The sequence below is a fragment of the Macaca mulatta genome, chromosome 2, assembly GCF_049350105.2.
Source record: "Macaca mulatta isolate MMU2019108-1 chromosome 2, T2T-MMU8v2.0, whole genome shotgun sequence".
NCBI lineage: Eukaryota > Metazoa > Chordata > Mammalia > Primates > Cercopithecidae > Macaca > Macaca mulatta.
In genome coordinates this window covers 191690950-191708032 of record NC_133407.1, presented here as the reverse complement: position 1 = coordinate 191708032, position 17083 = coordinate 191690950, and the positions used below count along the sequence as shown (strand labels likewise).

Here is a 17083-nt window from a genome sequence, read left to right as displayed (position 1 = left end):
CAAGAAGAAGGCCTTAATTGAGTGGCTATGGAAATACCACTCTCTTCTGAGTGTTCTTACTGAAATCTTCAGTCACCTCCAAATTGATAAATGCACAAAACAATCTTCAGCCCTCATCCTGTCTTATCATTTGGCAGCATTTTACCATGACTTACAGAAACTATTTCTGGAAATATTTTTAATTAGTTTCTATAGCAATGCTCTCCTGACTTTTTTTTTACATTTTAAGCATTGTTTCTATATTTTATAGAATTTGTTAGCTTGTTTGTTTTTTGTTTTGGTAGTACTTGGAGGTCAACAGGAAGTGGCAAAAAGCAAATGGGTAAAAGAGTGAAAAATCAAATATTCTTAACCTGATGTAAACATTCTTTACAATCTGGCCCCGTGTGCATTTCCAACTTTACCTCTAGACCAGATTAATTTACCATTTTGATTTTCTCAGCTCAGAAGTACTTAACAATCATATTCTCAATAAAAGCTACCTAGAGTGTCTGCAGAAATTGCTAGTTAATTTACTGGGATTCTACAGCTGTTATTTATATAAATTTATAATTGAACTTACTATATGTATGTATAGTTTATGTCTACAAAATATCTCCCCCATCCTCAGTCTGAATGAGCAAAGAACATGCCTTTAATCCTTCTGTACGTAGTGACTAGTGACTAAAATAAGGTTAACAGAATCAGCAAATGCATGTTTAACTAGAAAATGAAAGCTCAATGAACTAATACTACCTGATCTTCTTCTTAGTAATACCATCTTGGTCAAGTCTCTAAACTTTTTTGTGTTTTCGTTTACTTACCTGAAAAATGGATATAATAATTATGCTCCCCCCTTTAAAATCTCATAATATTTTGGTATCAAAATAACAATATTGGTTACAAAGGTATTTATAAATGTAAGGTATTATGTGTAGAAAAATAGACCAATTTGAATGTCAGGAGCTTATAGTTTTACTAAAGTTTCAGATAGCCACACATGCACGTGTGAGTGCACACACAAGATATCCCACAAATAAAATGAAATGTTGCTGGATTTCCTATCTTTATTAATTCTTATATGTATCAATGTGTGGAAAAATTATCAACTTTGCTGATTTGGTACCCCCATACTTGAATGCTATCATGGGGGAGACAGTTATTCCATTTGACAATGTGTTTTAAATCATATTAACCTACATCATTATTATCTTATATTTTAAATTCTTGAAAGATGATAAGTACATCTCTGTATAGTGTGCAGTATATCATTATACAAAAACAGTCAATACCAAGTGTCTTGGATAGTGAGAATAACTTTCTGAATGGTAATAGACATGATCAAAAGCAATACAAAGTTGATATTCAATTAGAAAAGTCAGGCAACAGTTCTTACCATTCCCACTGCAAATTCCTACACAGAATGGTATGCATTTTAGCTAGCAAAACATTATTTACCAGTCCTTGAAACCGTACCAGTCGGGAATACTACACTTGTTGCATTACTGAGTGCTCTGACGTTTTGTTGTCGTTTTGAATATGAACTAACCAACACTTTCGGCAATACTGCAAACTTAAATTTTACAAATGAGACACATAGCTTAAATGTGACTTTGCTGCTGTTGTGAGCAATCTTGTAGATGCCTTTACTCCAAGTGACATAAAGAAAGTTTAAATTTAAAAAGTTAAAGTAGACAAATGGTAAGACTACTGAGATGATGTAACTGTATGGCAAAGTTTTCATCATTTATTGGTTTGCCGATGCCACCTCAGTACTATTGCTCATGTTATTGATGAAGTTATGCTATATAAAGCACAGCTCTATCAAATTCAAGAGAGTTAGTAGAGAAATATTTTTCATCAAAGATGGAATTGACAAGTACAAATTCTGTGGAAACTGATAACCTTCAGAAATGGCACTCTACAATTTTAGGTTTTAAGAAAAACAAGAGTTATTGTAATTTATCCTTGGCTGTTTTAATGAATTATACAAACAGTTTAACTTTGGGGATTCTGCACATACTATTTGCATCTTGTTGAAGAAGCTCTCAGCAAAGAGACTTTGGCTAAGATGTAAAGCAGCCCTCTGAATGAATCATACCACCTGCAAAGAGCTGTACTAAATACATTCATATATATGACAAAAGCTTCAAGTTTTTTCTAGCATTTACATTATCGATACAAATCAACATACAGACCAGAGAGTTTTAAACATAACAGATGCACAAGGGAATGGGCATAAAGGAAGGGTGACAATGGAGCAGCTTCAGGCCCACTGTTTGGCACAGCAGGGTTGCATATTTCCTATGTCAATTGAAGAACCTAAAACATACCTCTATTTAAGCCATCCTGCCAAGTACTGCACCAAGAAAGCTACTTGCAAAGTGAGGCTTCTCCAGCAGCAGAAAAATCTGGGGAGCAGTAGGAATGGTGGAAGATGATGGCTCAAACCTAAATGTCATCCTAGATGTGCACCTGATCCACAAGAGACCTGCAGTCCTGCCATGCCAAACAGTAGGCAAACAGGCTCCTCCACTGCCCCTCTCTTCTCAGAACCCTGTCCTCTATTTCCTTAGCCCTGCTTCTCTCAAATTATGCTTTCCCCTGTTTACCCATCTACAGGCATATCTTATCAAGTCTACAGGCCAAACCCTTGTCCAATGGGAAAGAAGCCTAGAGTGCAAAATTTATGAAGGCACTCACTCAGGGTTGGGCAAGTGCTTCTTTAACTTTGCACCCTACACCCCTCATTTGTTCACCAGAGTCCCAGGTGTTGGAGGTAAAGCATGGTATACCTGGGTAACTTGGAATCTACTCCTTAAGCTCTGCAGGAATTTAACCAGCCTCAACAACTAGCACCTTATTGCTGGTTTAATAAACATATATTGCATACTCGTTCCCCTCCGTCTTCAGCTTTGGCCTACAATTCCAGGAAACAGAAAAAATATCCTGCAATATCCTGTTACATACAGAACAACAGAGAGACTTTACTCCCAGTTTTTCACTGTGAAACACAGTTCAGTGACTTATCTCATGTGCACACTGTTTTACTTCATTTAAATTATCTCTGCATGTTTAGTATCAGCAATAAGATTATCAGCAATAATCTATCAGTAATTTGGGGGGAGGCATTGGATACTGCCAAGGTTCTATTTAAAATAATGTTACCAATTGTCACTATGAACTTGCATGGTTGTTTTCATTTTCCCACAACCAGACACACATATAGGTATTCGTGTTTGTGGTATACAAATCCCATTGTTATACAATAAGATTTTTTTTTTTTTTTTGCTTAACTGTGGAATATGTTACATGTTTATGCTGGTTGTTTCATCTTTTGACTTATTTCTAGAGGGCAGTTTTATTTTTCATCTAGTTTGTATGTTTGAATATTCTGGCATCCTGGACGAATACTAGCAAATTACCTCATGTTAACTAAATTCTCAGTTTTGTTTTCTCTCTTGCCTTTTTTTTTAAAAAAGTCTTTGGATATCATCATTATGCTATTCCTTTGTTACAAATAATTTTTCTGCTTATTTTCCACATTCATACCTATGCTGAAATTCAGCAAGTTGTATAAAGAATTAAAATTGGAATATGTGAATTATTTATTAATGAACAAACTTTACAACTGACCAGTATCTCCATCATGCCAATATATAAGGTTATAAAGTTTTAAAATGCATATAAGATAAAAGAATATTAGCTAATAGGAGCAAAAATATTTTCATATATTATAAATTTCCCAAAGTGAGACTCAATATTAATTAGTTTTTCAACCAAAAATGTATTATTACTGTTGACAAACTACAGATTTAAGTACAATGAGAAAAAAGTTAAATAGTAAATGCAAACAATTTAACTCTTAAAATTACTGCACCTGTTTTCAAGGTTATTACAATGCTATATATAAATTTAATTCTTAATTTTAACATTCTGCTTGTTTATACTTCTGTGTAGATGTGTGAATTTCTTTTGGAGGAATAGAAACACTTTAACCCAACTTCAAAAGATAATAATAATGAACAAGTCCAAATCCTAAAACATGATGATCAAAGATAAAATAACAGATATGACTAAAGATTCCAATAACTTGGTTTCCTGGAATCATGACCCATTTTAACATGATTTATGCCCAAATATGTATGTCATCAAGATGTCAAGAAATATGAAACAAGATAGTTAAATACCATCAAAGATGTAATTAGTCATTTGGATATATGCTAAAAAGTTTTAGAATAATTATTCAATAGTACTTCATAAAATATCTTCACATTCTTTAAATTTAAAAGGTAAATTTTACTAAATTTGAGAGTTGGTATGCTCTCAAATACTTGAAAGTATACAATATTAGTATACTTGATTAAAACCAATTTAATAAATTTATTATAATTAGCATTACCAGTTTTCTTTCTTAATTGGGAAGGAATGAACATAAAATAAAGTGGCTAAGATTTACAGATTCACGTAACAATGGTATTTATAGCCTTATTTATGTTTTGTAAAGTTCTGCATGACTATTAACAGGTAAATCAAATTAAAATTTATCTTGAGTGGTATATGATTAAATCAAAAGTCAGTCAGTAAGCATTCTTGAATATGTCAAATCAACTAATTGTCTTTCAACTGAAGGTAATAATTGACTTTTCAAACTGATTTAGACAACAAATAATAGAATTCCCAATGAATAAACCAACCCTTTGGTAATATTTGATATTTCATACCAGTTGTGCTTTATTCAAGGTTTTACTTCTACCTAAAAATACTAAAGAATGAATGATGTATATTTTTGGTGCACAGAGATTGTTTAAATTAAATTATATGAAATATATTGTTTAGATTATAAGATCCATAAGCTTTCTGCACTGTTTTTTAATTGAAAGCCCCTGTAAAGAATTCCAGAAACCCATAAGTTACATTTTTGTTTGAATCTTTTATTTTCCAAAGTGTTTCCAAGTACCTTACCTGCATTGATGCTCATGTCTACTCTATGAAATAGAAAAGGGCAGCGTCATCTGTTTGTTTTCGTCTTCTCATGAGAAACTGAGCCTATCTTACATATCCAGTCTTCATCTTATGATACCCTACTTTGAATCCCACAAAGCATAGAATGTAGCATGCCATTCGCTTATTTTATATTAAAATGTTCGTAATGTTGATAACGTGATGTCCCTTACTTTCTAGATATATTTCCATCATCCCTCAAATCCCAAAATATTAGCGATTGGCTTTTTAGTTATTTGATAACACTGTTCCCGCTCCCCTGTGTCGGGGATGATAGTGCCACGAGGAGAGAAACCACTGTCCCAAATGTCATAGTTAAATTTAATTCCAATTATCTACTTTATTCTCTAATCAAATATCTAATAGATAGTAGTAAACGTTAATTACAAAAGGAATAAGCCAAATGTTCTCATTTATTTACATTTTATAATGCAGCTATTACAGCTGATCTTCATCTCCCCCCAAAAAAGACTTTTTTTTTTTTCTTTTCTTGACTTCTAAACCTGATTATTTTATTTCAAAAGTGGTTAGTGGTCAGAGAGGGGAAAAGAAAGGTAACAATTGTTTCAGTAGATCAGCCAGGGTATATTATGGCTGGGAAAATTTCAGGAGAATAGAAAAGAAATAATTTGTTTCACTCTTTTCTTTTTTAAGGCGTTTAGGGGAGAATGAATTGGACCGTCAGCCTTTCATGAACTTCTCAAAAGAACAGGAACATGAGGAGGCAAAATGGTGATGCGAATGCACAATTCAGTCTACCACAATACGGTAAGCATTCCCAGCTTTAAACCATGAAGAAAACTAAATTGACAATTAGTGGGGGGGAAAAAAAAGTGGTAAATCAAAGAACATAATGCAAAATGGACTCTGGAGGGATGAAAGTCCATATGGGTCCTGCTTCCAGGAAAGGCCAGTCCCACTGATCATTGGTTCACTAATGGCCAATAGTATTTCAAGGTGAAAGGAAGGCTGGGTCCGGGAGCCAACAGGAAGAAAACAGGGTGGAGACTTGGAAATGGTGTTAAGAGAACATTTGGGCAAGTGAACATAAATCAAAGAAAAAATGAATTAAGAAAAATGCTTATAGAAAATGAAAGGTAGACATAAAATACTAAATCAGATAAAAACCTGCAGATTTTATATTTAGCCATCTTCTCAATTATAGTAATGATTTTGAAAATTTAATGTTTTCTTTTATATGATTTGGCAGGGTGATAACTACCCTCAGTGAGATGACAGACTGGTTTTAACTCTTACATCTCCATGTTTCAGAGTTTATTTGAGGCAAAGTCTGATTTTTAAGAACAGCTACTGCTTATTTTGCTCAGGTTGCTTATTGCCCAGTGTGATGGGACCATTCATGGCTTATCCATGTGATGCACAACCTGCACAACCCATACGTGTTGCCTCCAATTATATGTGTACATAAGAAATGAAACAACACAATAAATGTTACTCTTGGGAACAGCAATGGATTAGGAGCCCTAATATCTTCATTCAGGCCACAGATCTGCTCGCTCCTAGCTGGATAATACTATTCATATCAATTAGCCTCTCTGAATCCAGAGTGCTTCTTAGGGAAATGGTGACAATAATATTTACCTTCCCAATCTTACACAGTTTTCTGGGTTAGTCAAAGAATGTTTTGTAAAATTTTAAGTTTTATATAAATGCACATTATTATTTAGAAGATTAATGCAACCATAAGATAGTCACTTGTCACATATATGGATTTTAATATCTTTAAGAGACAGCATGACATATGTCACGTAAGCTACTGTCACAAAGCTAAAAGTATATATTTAATAAATGATTTTTTAATTAAATGGTTGACAGTAATGTACTGTCTATTGCAAATGTTGTAAGTTTATAGTAATTTATAATTCTACACATTAGATTTTGAAAATCTCAATGGTACCCATTCTCCTTAGTATTCTTTTTTAAAAGTTTTTATTTTCCAAGTACACTGATTCTCAATTATGATGGAAAATATCAACAGTTACTGATTCAAGACCCGCTTGCCCCTGCAAAGTCTACTTTGTAGCTCATCTTCCTTTTCAAGACCTCTAGATGTTGGAACACTTTAGGAATACATCTTCAGCCCTCTTCCTTTCTTTATCCATATCTCCACTCAGGTTTTCTCAACGGGTCCCATATATATATTTTTTGAGACATGGTCTCATGCTTTCACCCAGGCTGGGGTGCAGTGGCACAGTCACAGCTCGCTGCAGCTTCCACCTTCCAGGATCAAGTTATTCTCCCACCTCAGCCTCCCTAGTAGCTGGGACTACAGGCATCAGGTGTGTACTGTTATGCCCAGCAAAGGCTGGTCTCGAACTCCTGAGCTCTAGTGATCCATCCCCCTCAGTCTCCCAAAGTGCTGGGATTACAGGTTTAAAAAAAAAAAAAACAAAAACAGGCCAGGCACGGTGAGATTACACCTGCAATCTCAGCACTTTTGGGAGGCCGATATGGGTGGATCACAAGGTCAAGAGATGGAGACCATCCTGGCTAACATGGTGAAACCCTGTCTCTACTAAAAATACAAAAATTAGCTGGGCATGGCGGTGTGCCTGTATTCCAGCTACTTGGGAGGCTGAGGCAGGAGAATCACTTGAACCCGGGAGGCAGAGGTTGCAGTGAGCCAAGATGGCGCCACAGCACTCCAGTCTGGTGACAGGGTGAGACTCTGTCTCCAAAATAAAATAAAATTAAAAAAAGCTAACATATGCAAAAGTCTCCCAGATATTTATCCAGCCCTGAATCCCCTATGATTTCTTACTTAGATATCAAAGAGCTATAAATCTCTCCTTGTATGTCTACTTAATGTTTCAAAATAGATATCTACTAACTTAACTATTTGATGTTCCATCTAAACTTGTTCCTCCCCAAATCTTTCCTATTATAGTCCTACTATACCCTTGGTTGCTTAGACCAAAAATTTGGGGGTCTTACCTATGTCCAACCCATCAGCAAATCCTATGTGTCCTACTCCAATACATACCCCTAATGATGCCCTTTAAAATGCTACGTGATTGGATCCCTGGCCAGTGTTTCAAGCTTGTTTACATAAAACAGGCCTTTTTACTTATCACTCTTCATAGCACATTATCCCTCCTAGAAATTTTATTTCTCTGTTAATTTACGTTTCTCTCTCTATTAGGAAAATATTTTTTTTCAGTTTTATTCTTAAGTCAATATATTGAACTGGAATAGTGCCTAGCATAATTATGGTAAGCACTCAATAAACCTTGCGAATGAATGAATGAGTTGATAGCTGTAATATGAATCCCTGAATGAAACAGGCCTAGAATTGATGGGAATGAGATTGACAGCTGCATATGACCATCAGCGTCCTAGACTGGGACATGTGTATAGGTGTGTTTTCATATGCACATTATTTCTTTATGAAATACATTCTTGGCATTACTTTTGACTTCAGAGTCAAAAATGTCAAATTATTTCAAATAAATAATAAAATTCTGTTTTCAACTCAAGATAATTCTATAAGTATGAAAGCTCCCAAAACAAGGCAAAAGAAACTGTTTTTGATTCTATTTTGAATTTTTCATGTTTCCAGCTACCCCTCTCTAGCTTCTGAATGTTTACACTGATGAACAGATTTTGTGTCTTTCTTCCCATAACTAAAAATGATGTTCAGACTTGATAATAGTGATTATAAGAAGTATTATTATGCCAATTATTTCAAATTGTGCAATAGTCAAAGCACATAAAAATATGTCATGGCAATAAATCTGTTTTCCTACTCTTTGTAATGTCCTATTTGCCCTAACAACCTTTCAGACAACAGCTATAATAAGTGGACTCTCAAGCGTGATTTGCATCTCTCCCATCACAAGAGTAGTGTCTGTTTCAGAACTTACAGTTGTGTATGGTATATTTAAACGATCCCAAATAATCGTCCTCAGAGCTGTCCTGACCTCACTGATAATGAGTTTTACAGCCCTTTATATTGTAGTTTGCCTGGGCCTGAAATATATTAATTACCAGACATATATGAAATGTGCGGTTGTAAAATCCCTGACTTTTCTCTCCTGAATCTAATAATCACTAAAATATGTATTGTTGCTTTCATGTCACATTTACCTGGTGCTTGTTTCCCTTTCTATATTCCGTATGTTGTTTGATGGTTCTTTCTCCAGTCTCTCATGCCAGAAGAGACATTCCTTAATGCCTGGCTTTCCTTCATTTCATATATCCAGTTGGTTACTTTATCTTCTCAATTCATCATACAAAATGGTTCTGGGATTTATGCTCTTTTCATTAGTACCATGGCTGCCTTTAAAAACTAACCCATTTTAGTCTCACAGAGGTGCACTCACCTGGCTTCTAACACTGCCACCACTTTGCCATAAAATCAGAGAGGAATTAGCTTAGAATCATGTCACAAAGCCTTCTCCCTGAAAGCAAAATGGTTGTCTTGTTGCTATATACCCAACGACAGAGGTACCATTTGAGACAGGAGATTCTACAGAAAGAGTGTAAGTTGTGATACCAGACAGACAGGCAGGGTTTTAGATCCCATTTTAGGGGCATACCACCACCTCTATCAGTGGTGTAGTATTGGATAAGTTTGCCTCTCTGGAACTTAGTTTAACTGTGTTTTACTTTAAGATAATAATTCATATTTCATAGGATTGTTGTGAAGACTAAATAAGATCATGTGTATTAAAAAATATTTGCTGTAATGTATTGAACGCTCACTAGAGGATAATTTCCTTCTTGCATTCTCCTACCACTTCTAGGCACCATCAATGGTACCAGAACCTGTCTGCAGAAACTCTGCCTGCTTTCCTAGTTCTCCTGTCCTGCCATCATTTGGCGACCAAGGATATCTTTATTTCTCAAACAGTATTAGAGAACCTGTGTGAGACCATATTCTGTCTCAGGGAACCTGTTTGATCAATGCTTCTGCAAATCTTCTTTCTATAATAGCTGGAAACTGTTTCTCTTCATGCCATTTTCTTGCTCATATATCAGTGATTGGTTTCCCCTAGGTTACAAGCAAAAATAAATATTTCATAGCTTTTTCTACTCTACCCTTGCATATTTTTATGAAATCAGCTTTGCTAGTCATTCTTTTTGCCTGCTTGGCTTTCTCATAAAGTCCATGTTCTTTTAATCCTCGGTACTTTCCACAGCCAGCATCTCCAATTAGAATGCTTTTCCCTGCTTAAATGTGCTGTCAACGCCCATTATTCTCAGATCAAGTCCTCTACAAAGCATTGCCAATCTTTGCTTTATCTCAGAAAGTAGGTGTTTTCCAGCTTAGTGTTCCTATCCCTGCAGTGCACTTTGATACATCTCTTTAAGCCTGTATCTTGCCATATTGGTACTATTTGTCTTACCCACTATCCTGTAAATTCCTTGAATAGATAACAGACCACAGCATCTAGAATGTACTTGAAAGTCCACAAGTAGCAGATAATGGAAGGTGTTGCTATAATTGTTACTATTTTGGAGACATGGTCTTGCTCTCTCACCCAGGCTAGAGTGCAGTGGTGTGCTTTTGGATCACCATAACCTCTGCCTCCTGGTCTCAGTAGATCCTCTCACCTCAGCCTCCCAAGTACCTGGGACTACATGCATGGGCCACCATGCCTGGCTAATTTGTGTATTTTTTGTAGAGACAAGTTTTTGCCATGTTGCCCAGGCTGGTCTCAAACGCCTGAGCTCAAGTCATCTGCCAGCCTCAGCCTACTAAAGTGTGGGAATTACATGTTTGAGCCACCTCTATCATTATTTTCTTTATTAATGTTTTTTTTTTTTTTTTTTTTTTTACTTTAAGTTCCAAGATACATATGCAGAACAAGCAAGTTCATTACATAGGTATATGTGTGCCGTGGTGGTTTGCTGAACCTATTGACCCATCCTCTAAGTTTCCTCCCCTCTCCCCCCAAACCTCAACAAGCCCTAGTGTGTGTTGTTCCCCTCCCTGCATCCCTGTGTTCTCATTGCTCAACTCCCACTTCCACTATCACTATTTTCATTGCCCTTATCAAGTTAATTTTTTTTTCTTTCCCAGGCAGTCACATTTTTAGCTGAATTTTCTTTGTCAAACTGTGCTACCATTTTGTATCCTCTGACATAAACAAGTGTAATTTTTAATGCAAGCACTATTTTTATATAATTCTAAACACCAAGACTTTAAAACCTAGAAGAAAACTGCAGTATGTGTGCTTCTCTCATTTGCATGAAAATAGCATTGCATAATTGAGATTTCAAGTTGAGAAATTCTAAAGCCTTTGTTTAAAAAATCCTTAGAAAAATTAATCATATTTTTCCAGTTTTTTAAATAAATGAATTGGAAAGCAATGAAGCATAATTTAACAACCTTCCAAATACGCACTCACATTCTATTCCTAAATTCTTTTATATTGCAAGTTGGTGCCAGAAAACATAGCCCTGCCATGACGGTCCTGAGAGAAAACCTCCTTGCTTGGAAAAGGGTGAGGTGATCTAGGAATAACTCGCATTCAGCTGTTGTATCATAGTTTCAGTACAACTAGGAAAAAAGGCACCACACATTCACAGGAACTGTACCCTTCTCTCCCGGGGTAACTTAATGAACTTCCGTGGCTACCTGTACAGGATCTTCATCACTCAGGTAAGGGCCAGAGAGAGCCGAGCATTTAAATATGTAGCAAGCAAGCCTACTCTATGGTAGATGTGTACTAGGTTTGAAGAGTTCTATAGTTCCATCCGGGTAGAGGAGGGTAATTGCACTGTTCTCTCCCATATCTGTGATGTGTTTATATTATTTACTTCATTATAAGATCATTTTATAAATTCTGTTCCATTTCTCAAAAAGTCTAGTAATTTATAGCTTGTCTCTGCATTCTGCATTCTTCAGTTGGTAGATGAGAACTTTCAAAAACCCACTTTGTAAAATAACTGACAAAATGAGGAACTTATATTTCCTGGCATAACATAAACTGGGAGTGTCATTCAAGGTCGATTAGTTATGTTTTTAGCCTCTTTCTCTTACTTTAAAAGGAATTTTCTAACAAATTCAGTTTAAGTATAAATACAACTTTTAATTATCCACAACAACCGGGAATGGAAAATTGGAATTTAAAGATATTTCAAAATTTTATTTTAAAGAGCACATTAAACCTTTGCTCCCAATGAGCTCTTAACATTGCTTAGAGCTAAGAATTAATTTGTGTGGATTTTATCACCTTTTATTTGACACCTCACCCAAGGAAGAAATGCTGATCAGCAGTAAATTAGGTACTGAATAGAGCAGCCAGAAAGACGGAAATCAGAAACCTGAGCACTTGAATCAACCACAAAGTTTACATCTAACCCTTGAACATTTTAAATGAAGTATATCTTCATTTTAGTTTTATAATAGCAATAGATGTTCTAAGACAGAACTAAATACAAAACATTTTTTGAGTGTGTGGGTTTTCTGAAAAAGATGTCCTGTTCTATTGTTACTTGAAAACATAGATTAATATATTTAATTCAGCCTTCTGGATGAAACAGTGCTAGAACTATGTCATACTTTACCAAATCCATCCCTTCCCAATAACAAAACAAATAAATGTTTCCCTTTTCTTCCTGGATTCTTCAGGTGCTTTTCATCAACAGAAAATCACTTGCTGACATGTGGTTCATTTCTAGGGTGGACAAGTAATTTTTTAAAATGTATTGTGGCAAAGTCAGCATACCAAAAAAAAAAAAAAATCAAATAAATAAATAAATAAAGGATCTGTCCTATGCTGTATTTGTGAGGCTGTGAAGGAGACTTCTGTGGCTGTTGCTGTGTTGGATTATCTTTGTTTTACCTCTTGGTTGAGTGATGAGCCTTTTCAAAGAGAAAAGAACCAAAGACACGTTCTTCTGCCTGTTTGCTGCACCTCAGTTTGGTCTCCAAACTCTGATATTATTGTTGGTTACCTTCATGAAAATTATCCACCAATTTCTTTTTACAAATCAGTTTCACTGGGCCTGGTGTGGTTACCTTCATGAAAATTATCCACCAATTTGTTTTAAAAAATCAGTTTCACTGGGCCTGGTGTGGTTACCTTCCTGGAAATTATCCACCAATTTCTTTTAAAAATCAGTTTCGGCCGGTCGCGGTGGCTCACGCCTGTAATCCCAGCCCTTTGGGAGGCTGAGGTGGGCGGATCACGAGGTCAGGAGATCGAGACCATCCTGGCTAACACAGTGAAACCCCGTCTCTACTAAAAATAAAAAAAAATTTAGCCGGGCGTGGTGGCGGCGCCTGTGGTCCCAGCTACTCGGGAGGCTGAGGCAGGAGAATGGCGTGAACCTGGGAGGCGGAGCTTGCAGTGAGCCGAGATCGCCACTCACTCCAGCCTGGGCCACAAAGCAAGACTCCGTCTCAAACAAACAAACAAAAAAAATTAGTTCCATTTATTATCATTTAAATATAAGTAATATTCTACATTTGTATGTAACAAGCAGAATCTGAAATCCAGTACTGAGACTGTCAAATGAAGCATATGTGATATTCAGAATGTGCCTAAAACGCTGTGATCTTCCTTAAAACGCTGAAATCCAAGTCCTCCAAATTTGGCCAAGGGGAAAGCCTCCCCATTCAGGAGAAGGCAGTCGGACCACTAGCCTTCACGGTCATTACTCTGGGATTCCCTCTTTCCTTAGGGATCTCTCTGACTGCATTTGCACATTCACACTGTCCTGAGGGACTTAAGGAACTATTCATCTATGTTTGCACACTTGTGCTCCACTCACCAAACATGTTATTAACTACTCTTTTTTGCTTCAAGTGAACCAGCCACTCATTCAAAACACACTTTTATGCTCATAGAGATAATATATAGGTCTTCCTTTAGAAAAGGAAATTTGCAAAAATAATGATGTTACTTAATAAAATAAATAACATCATTTATCCTTGTAATTTACCGTTATTTAATCAAAGGTATATACAATTTGTAAGTATGTCATAGATTACTGATATGCTCAATTAAAGTCAGTAATTAATATTTGCAACGGAAACATAACTATGATCTTTAAAAACTGACTAATCACTTTTCCTTGTTTAAAATTTTTTATCCTAAAATAATCTTTAGTCTGATATATACAATAGTATTTCCCTAATTTAAGCATTTTTTAGTCTTATGTACAAAATAAATTGAGTCCTATATTTCATTTGAAAATGAATTTTTATTTTGAAAATAATTTGGTAGAACATAAAAACAAAATCTTGGGTAGTTAAATATTTAATGTTGACATAGTCTTTTTGTGACATATTTGTTTCACCTCGAAATAATTCTAGAGAGTCTGTAAGTTCCTTGAAATTGTGTGCAAAAATATGCGTGTCCTGGTATTATATCATTCTGGTGTAAAAGTAGAACAGTTTTCCTCAGAACCATGACATAAAATGAAATCTATTCAATCATGTGTAAATTCCTCCAGGCAGTATGTTTTTTAATACTGAAAAAATATGCATATGTATGGACTCACTAAAGCACATGAAGTAGTGATAAGTCCATCAGCATATGCACATCAGTATATTTTCAGAATAATAGGAATATTCTTGGTCATGTCATAAAACTATGTATTATGATATAACTTTAATATTCACTATCTCATTTTCCTATGCTCTGGTTTATCATCATGAAGACATTAATTTCTCATGATTTCTCATGCAATCTATGGAAATAATCCTTTATTGAAAAAATAAGTATCTTGAAATTAGTGGCAGCAAAATAGATTTGAGAAGATCTCATTAAAGTGCATTTAGCAACATCTCACTGAATCTTGGTTACTTTATATTTTTACACAGAAAAACGTTTTGGATGTTTTAGAAAAATAATGTGTAGCATTAGAGAGCTCTAACTGTGAACACCAACACCGTATCACCACCTGTATCTTGCATTAAGAGACAGATGGACTTGCACCAGAGATTTAAAGTCAAGTAAAGAAGTTCCTGGGTGAAAATCAATATTACTGAAAAATATTTTACAATGAGTTCTTTCTCTAAGCAATGTTTATGGCACATGTATTGATATTTGAAGTAGAAATTAGTTTTAAGTAACTACTACATATAAATCATATTACATGGAGTTCCATGAAAGAAGGGACTGTGTCCTATGCAGTGTAATATCCTCCAAGGCTGAAACTGAATTAATAGTTAATAAATGGAAAATTAATCAATGAATCAATCTATGGAGATGGTAAATTCATAGCTATTTTTCTGGCTTCTGGTAGTGCATGGTCTCAGTACACCCTAAATAACTCTTTAAATATTCTTATATATGAGAGAAGAATTTGCTAATATGATGGACAAACATCATGCTCCAATGAAGTAATAATCTAAGGTGAATAAAATATTTTGGTCTACAAAATAAATAAAATGCAAATATTAGTAACTAAGTTTAGTAGCGTCTTTGTACTTTAAAAGATATTAAGAATTTTTTTTTTTTTTTTTTTTTTTTTTTTTTTGAGACAGAGTCTCACTCTGTCACCCAGGCTGGAGTGCAGTGGCGCGATCTCGCCTCACTGCAAGCTCCGCCTCCCAGGTTCCCGCCATTCTCCTGCCTCAGCCTCCCGAGTAGCTGAGATTACAGGCACTGCCACCACGCCCAGCTAAGTTTTTGTATTTTTAGTAGAGACAGGGTTTCACCATGTTAGCCAGGATGGTCTCCATCTCCTGACCTCGTGATCCGCCTGTCTCAGCCTCCCAAAGGGCTGGGATTACAGGCCTGAGCCACCATGCTTGGTCGAAAAATTATTCAAGACATGTAAACAAGAGAAGGGGTGCACTTTCAGTATCTAACAGGCCCACTCCAAATTATTTCATCATCTAGGAAATACAATTTGTTAAATTCACTGCTACTGAGGAAAATTTCAGACTTCGTGAAGTTCCATGTCTACTTGTAGATTTTTTTTCCCAACACAGCTACAAATTATTTCTATCCAGAAGAAAAACAAACTTCAGTGCTATAGATTATTATCCCATAGGGCATCATTAACCAGCTTTGACTCATACGCAGAAATCTTATACTAATATTTTCTCAAAAGGCCTATAAATATTCAGATCTTCAAAATGCTCTTTGAATCAGCCTTGCCATCTGATTGGTTTATTCATTAATTAAGAAATGGAATAATATCTTTGACACGTTTATTTTATATTTTCATGAGCCACACTGCTAAATTTTTGAAACTTAATGGATTATTGTAATCTTCACAACTGCATGAAGTAGGTACCAAAATCATCGCCGTGCACTATTATTACTATTAACAGTATGATAGGTACTAGTTTCACCCCCATAAGGAAACAGAATTAGGAAGATTAAATTACTTGTCACACAGGTGGTAAGAATTTCAAGCTCTCTAATGCCAAGAGCCTGTGTTCATAACCACTATACGGTGCCACCTGCTTAGAAGCTAAAAGAGAACTCGTATCCAATAACTAAAGCTAAAATCCATATCTTCCATGTGTCTTAAAAGCATTGTCAAAGGCAAGGATAATTTAGAAAAGTATTCTTCACTAAATTAATGTGATAGGAGAAATAATTAATTATAGGTAATGTAGATGTATAATATGTATTATACACACAAACACACACAGAAGAATTTCCCTTCTTCTTTTTTTTTTCTTTTCTTTTCTTTTTTTTGAGACGGAGTCTTGCTCTGTTGCCCAGGATGGAGTGCAGTGGCGCGATCTCAGCTTACTGCAACCTCCACCTCCCGGGTTCAAGCAGTTCTCTTGCCTCAGTCTCCTGAGTAGCTGGGACTACAGGCGCACGCCACCACACCCGGCTAATTTTTTGTATTTTGTATTTTGTATTTGAGACGGGGTTTCACCCTGTTGCCCAGGCTGGTCATGAACTCCTGAGCTCAGGCAATCTGCCTGCCTCAGCCTCCCAAAGTGCTGGGATTACAGGCATGAGCCACCGCGCACGGCCAGAATACCCCTTCTTGTAAGAATTGCTCATCACAGTAACTAGTTCACGAATGAATTCATGAATATAGACAAAAACTTTCACCTCTTTGGGAGAATCAAGCTGCACGCATCATTGTCAGATAGTCAGAGTTTCTTTCACATTTGCCATTATCAAGATTACATATTAGTAACAAAATA

The 17083-nt window shown here is 35.7% G+C and overlaps 1 protein-coding gene across 1 annotated transcript in view; it reads left to right on the top strand.

Moving 5' to 3' along the window:
- The window catches only part of HTR1F (5-hydroxytryptamine receptor 1F), a 199613-nt gene that overhangs the window by 25454 nt on the left and 157076 nt on the right, over positions 1-17083 (top strand). Inside the window, exon 2 of the mRNA XM_077989900.1 lies at positions 5638-5751. The gene's annotated coding sequence lies outside the window, so the exon portion shown is untranslated. The remainder of the gene's footprint in view (positions 1-5637; positions 5752-17083) is intronic.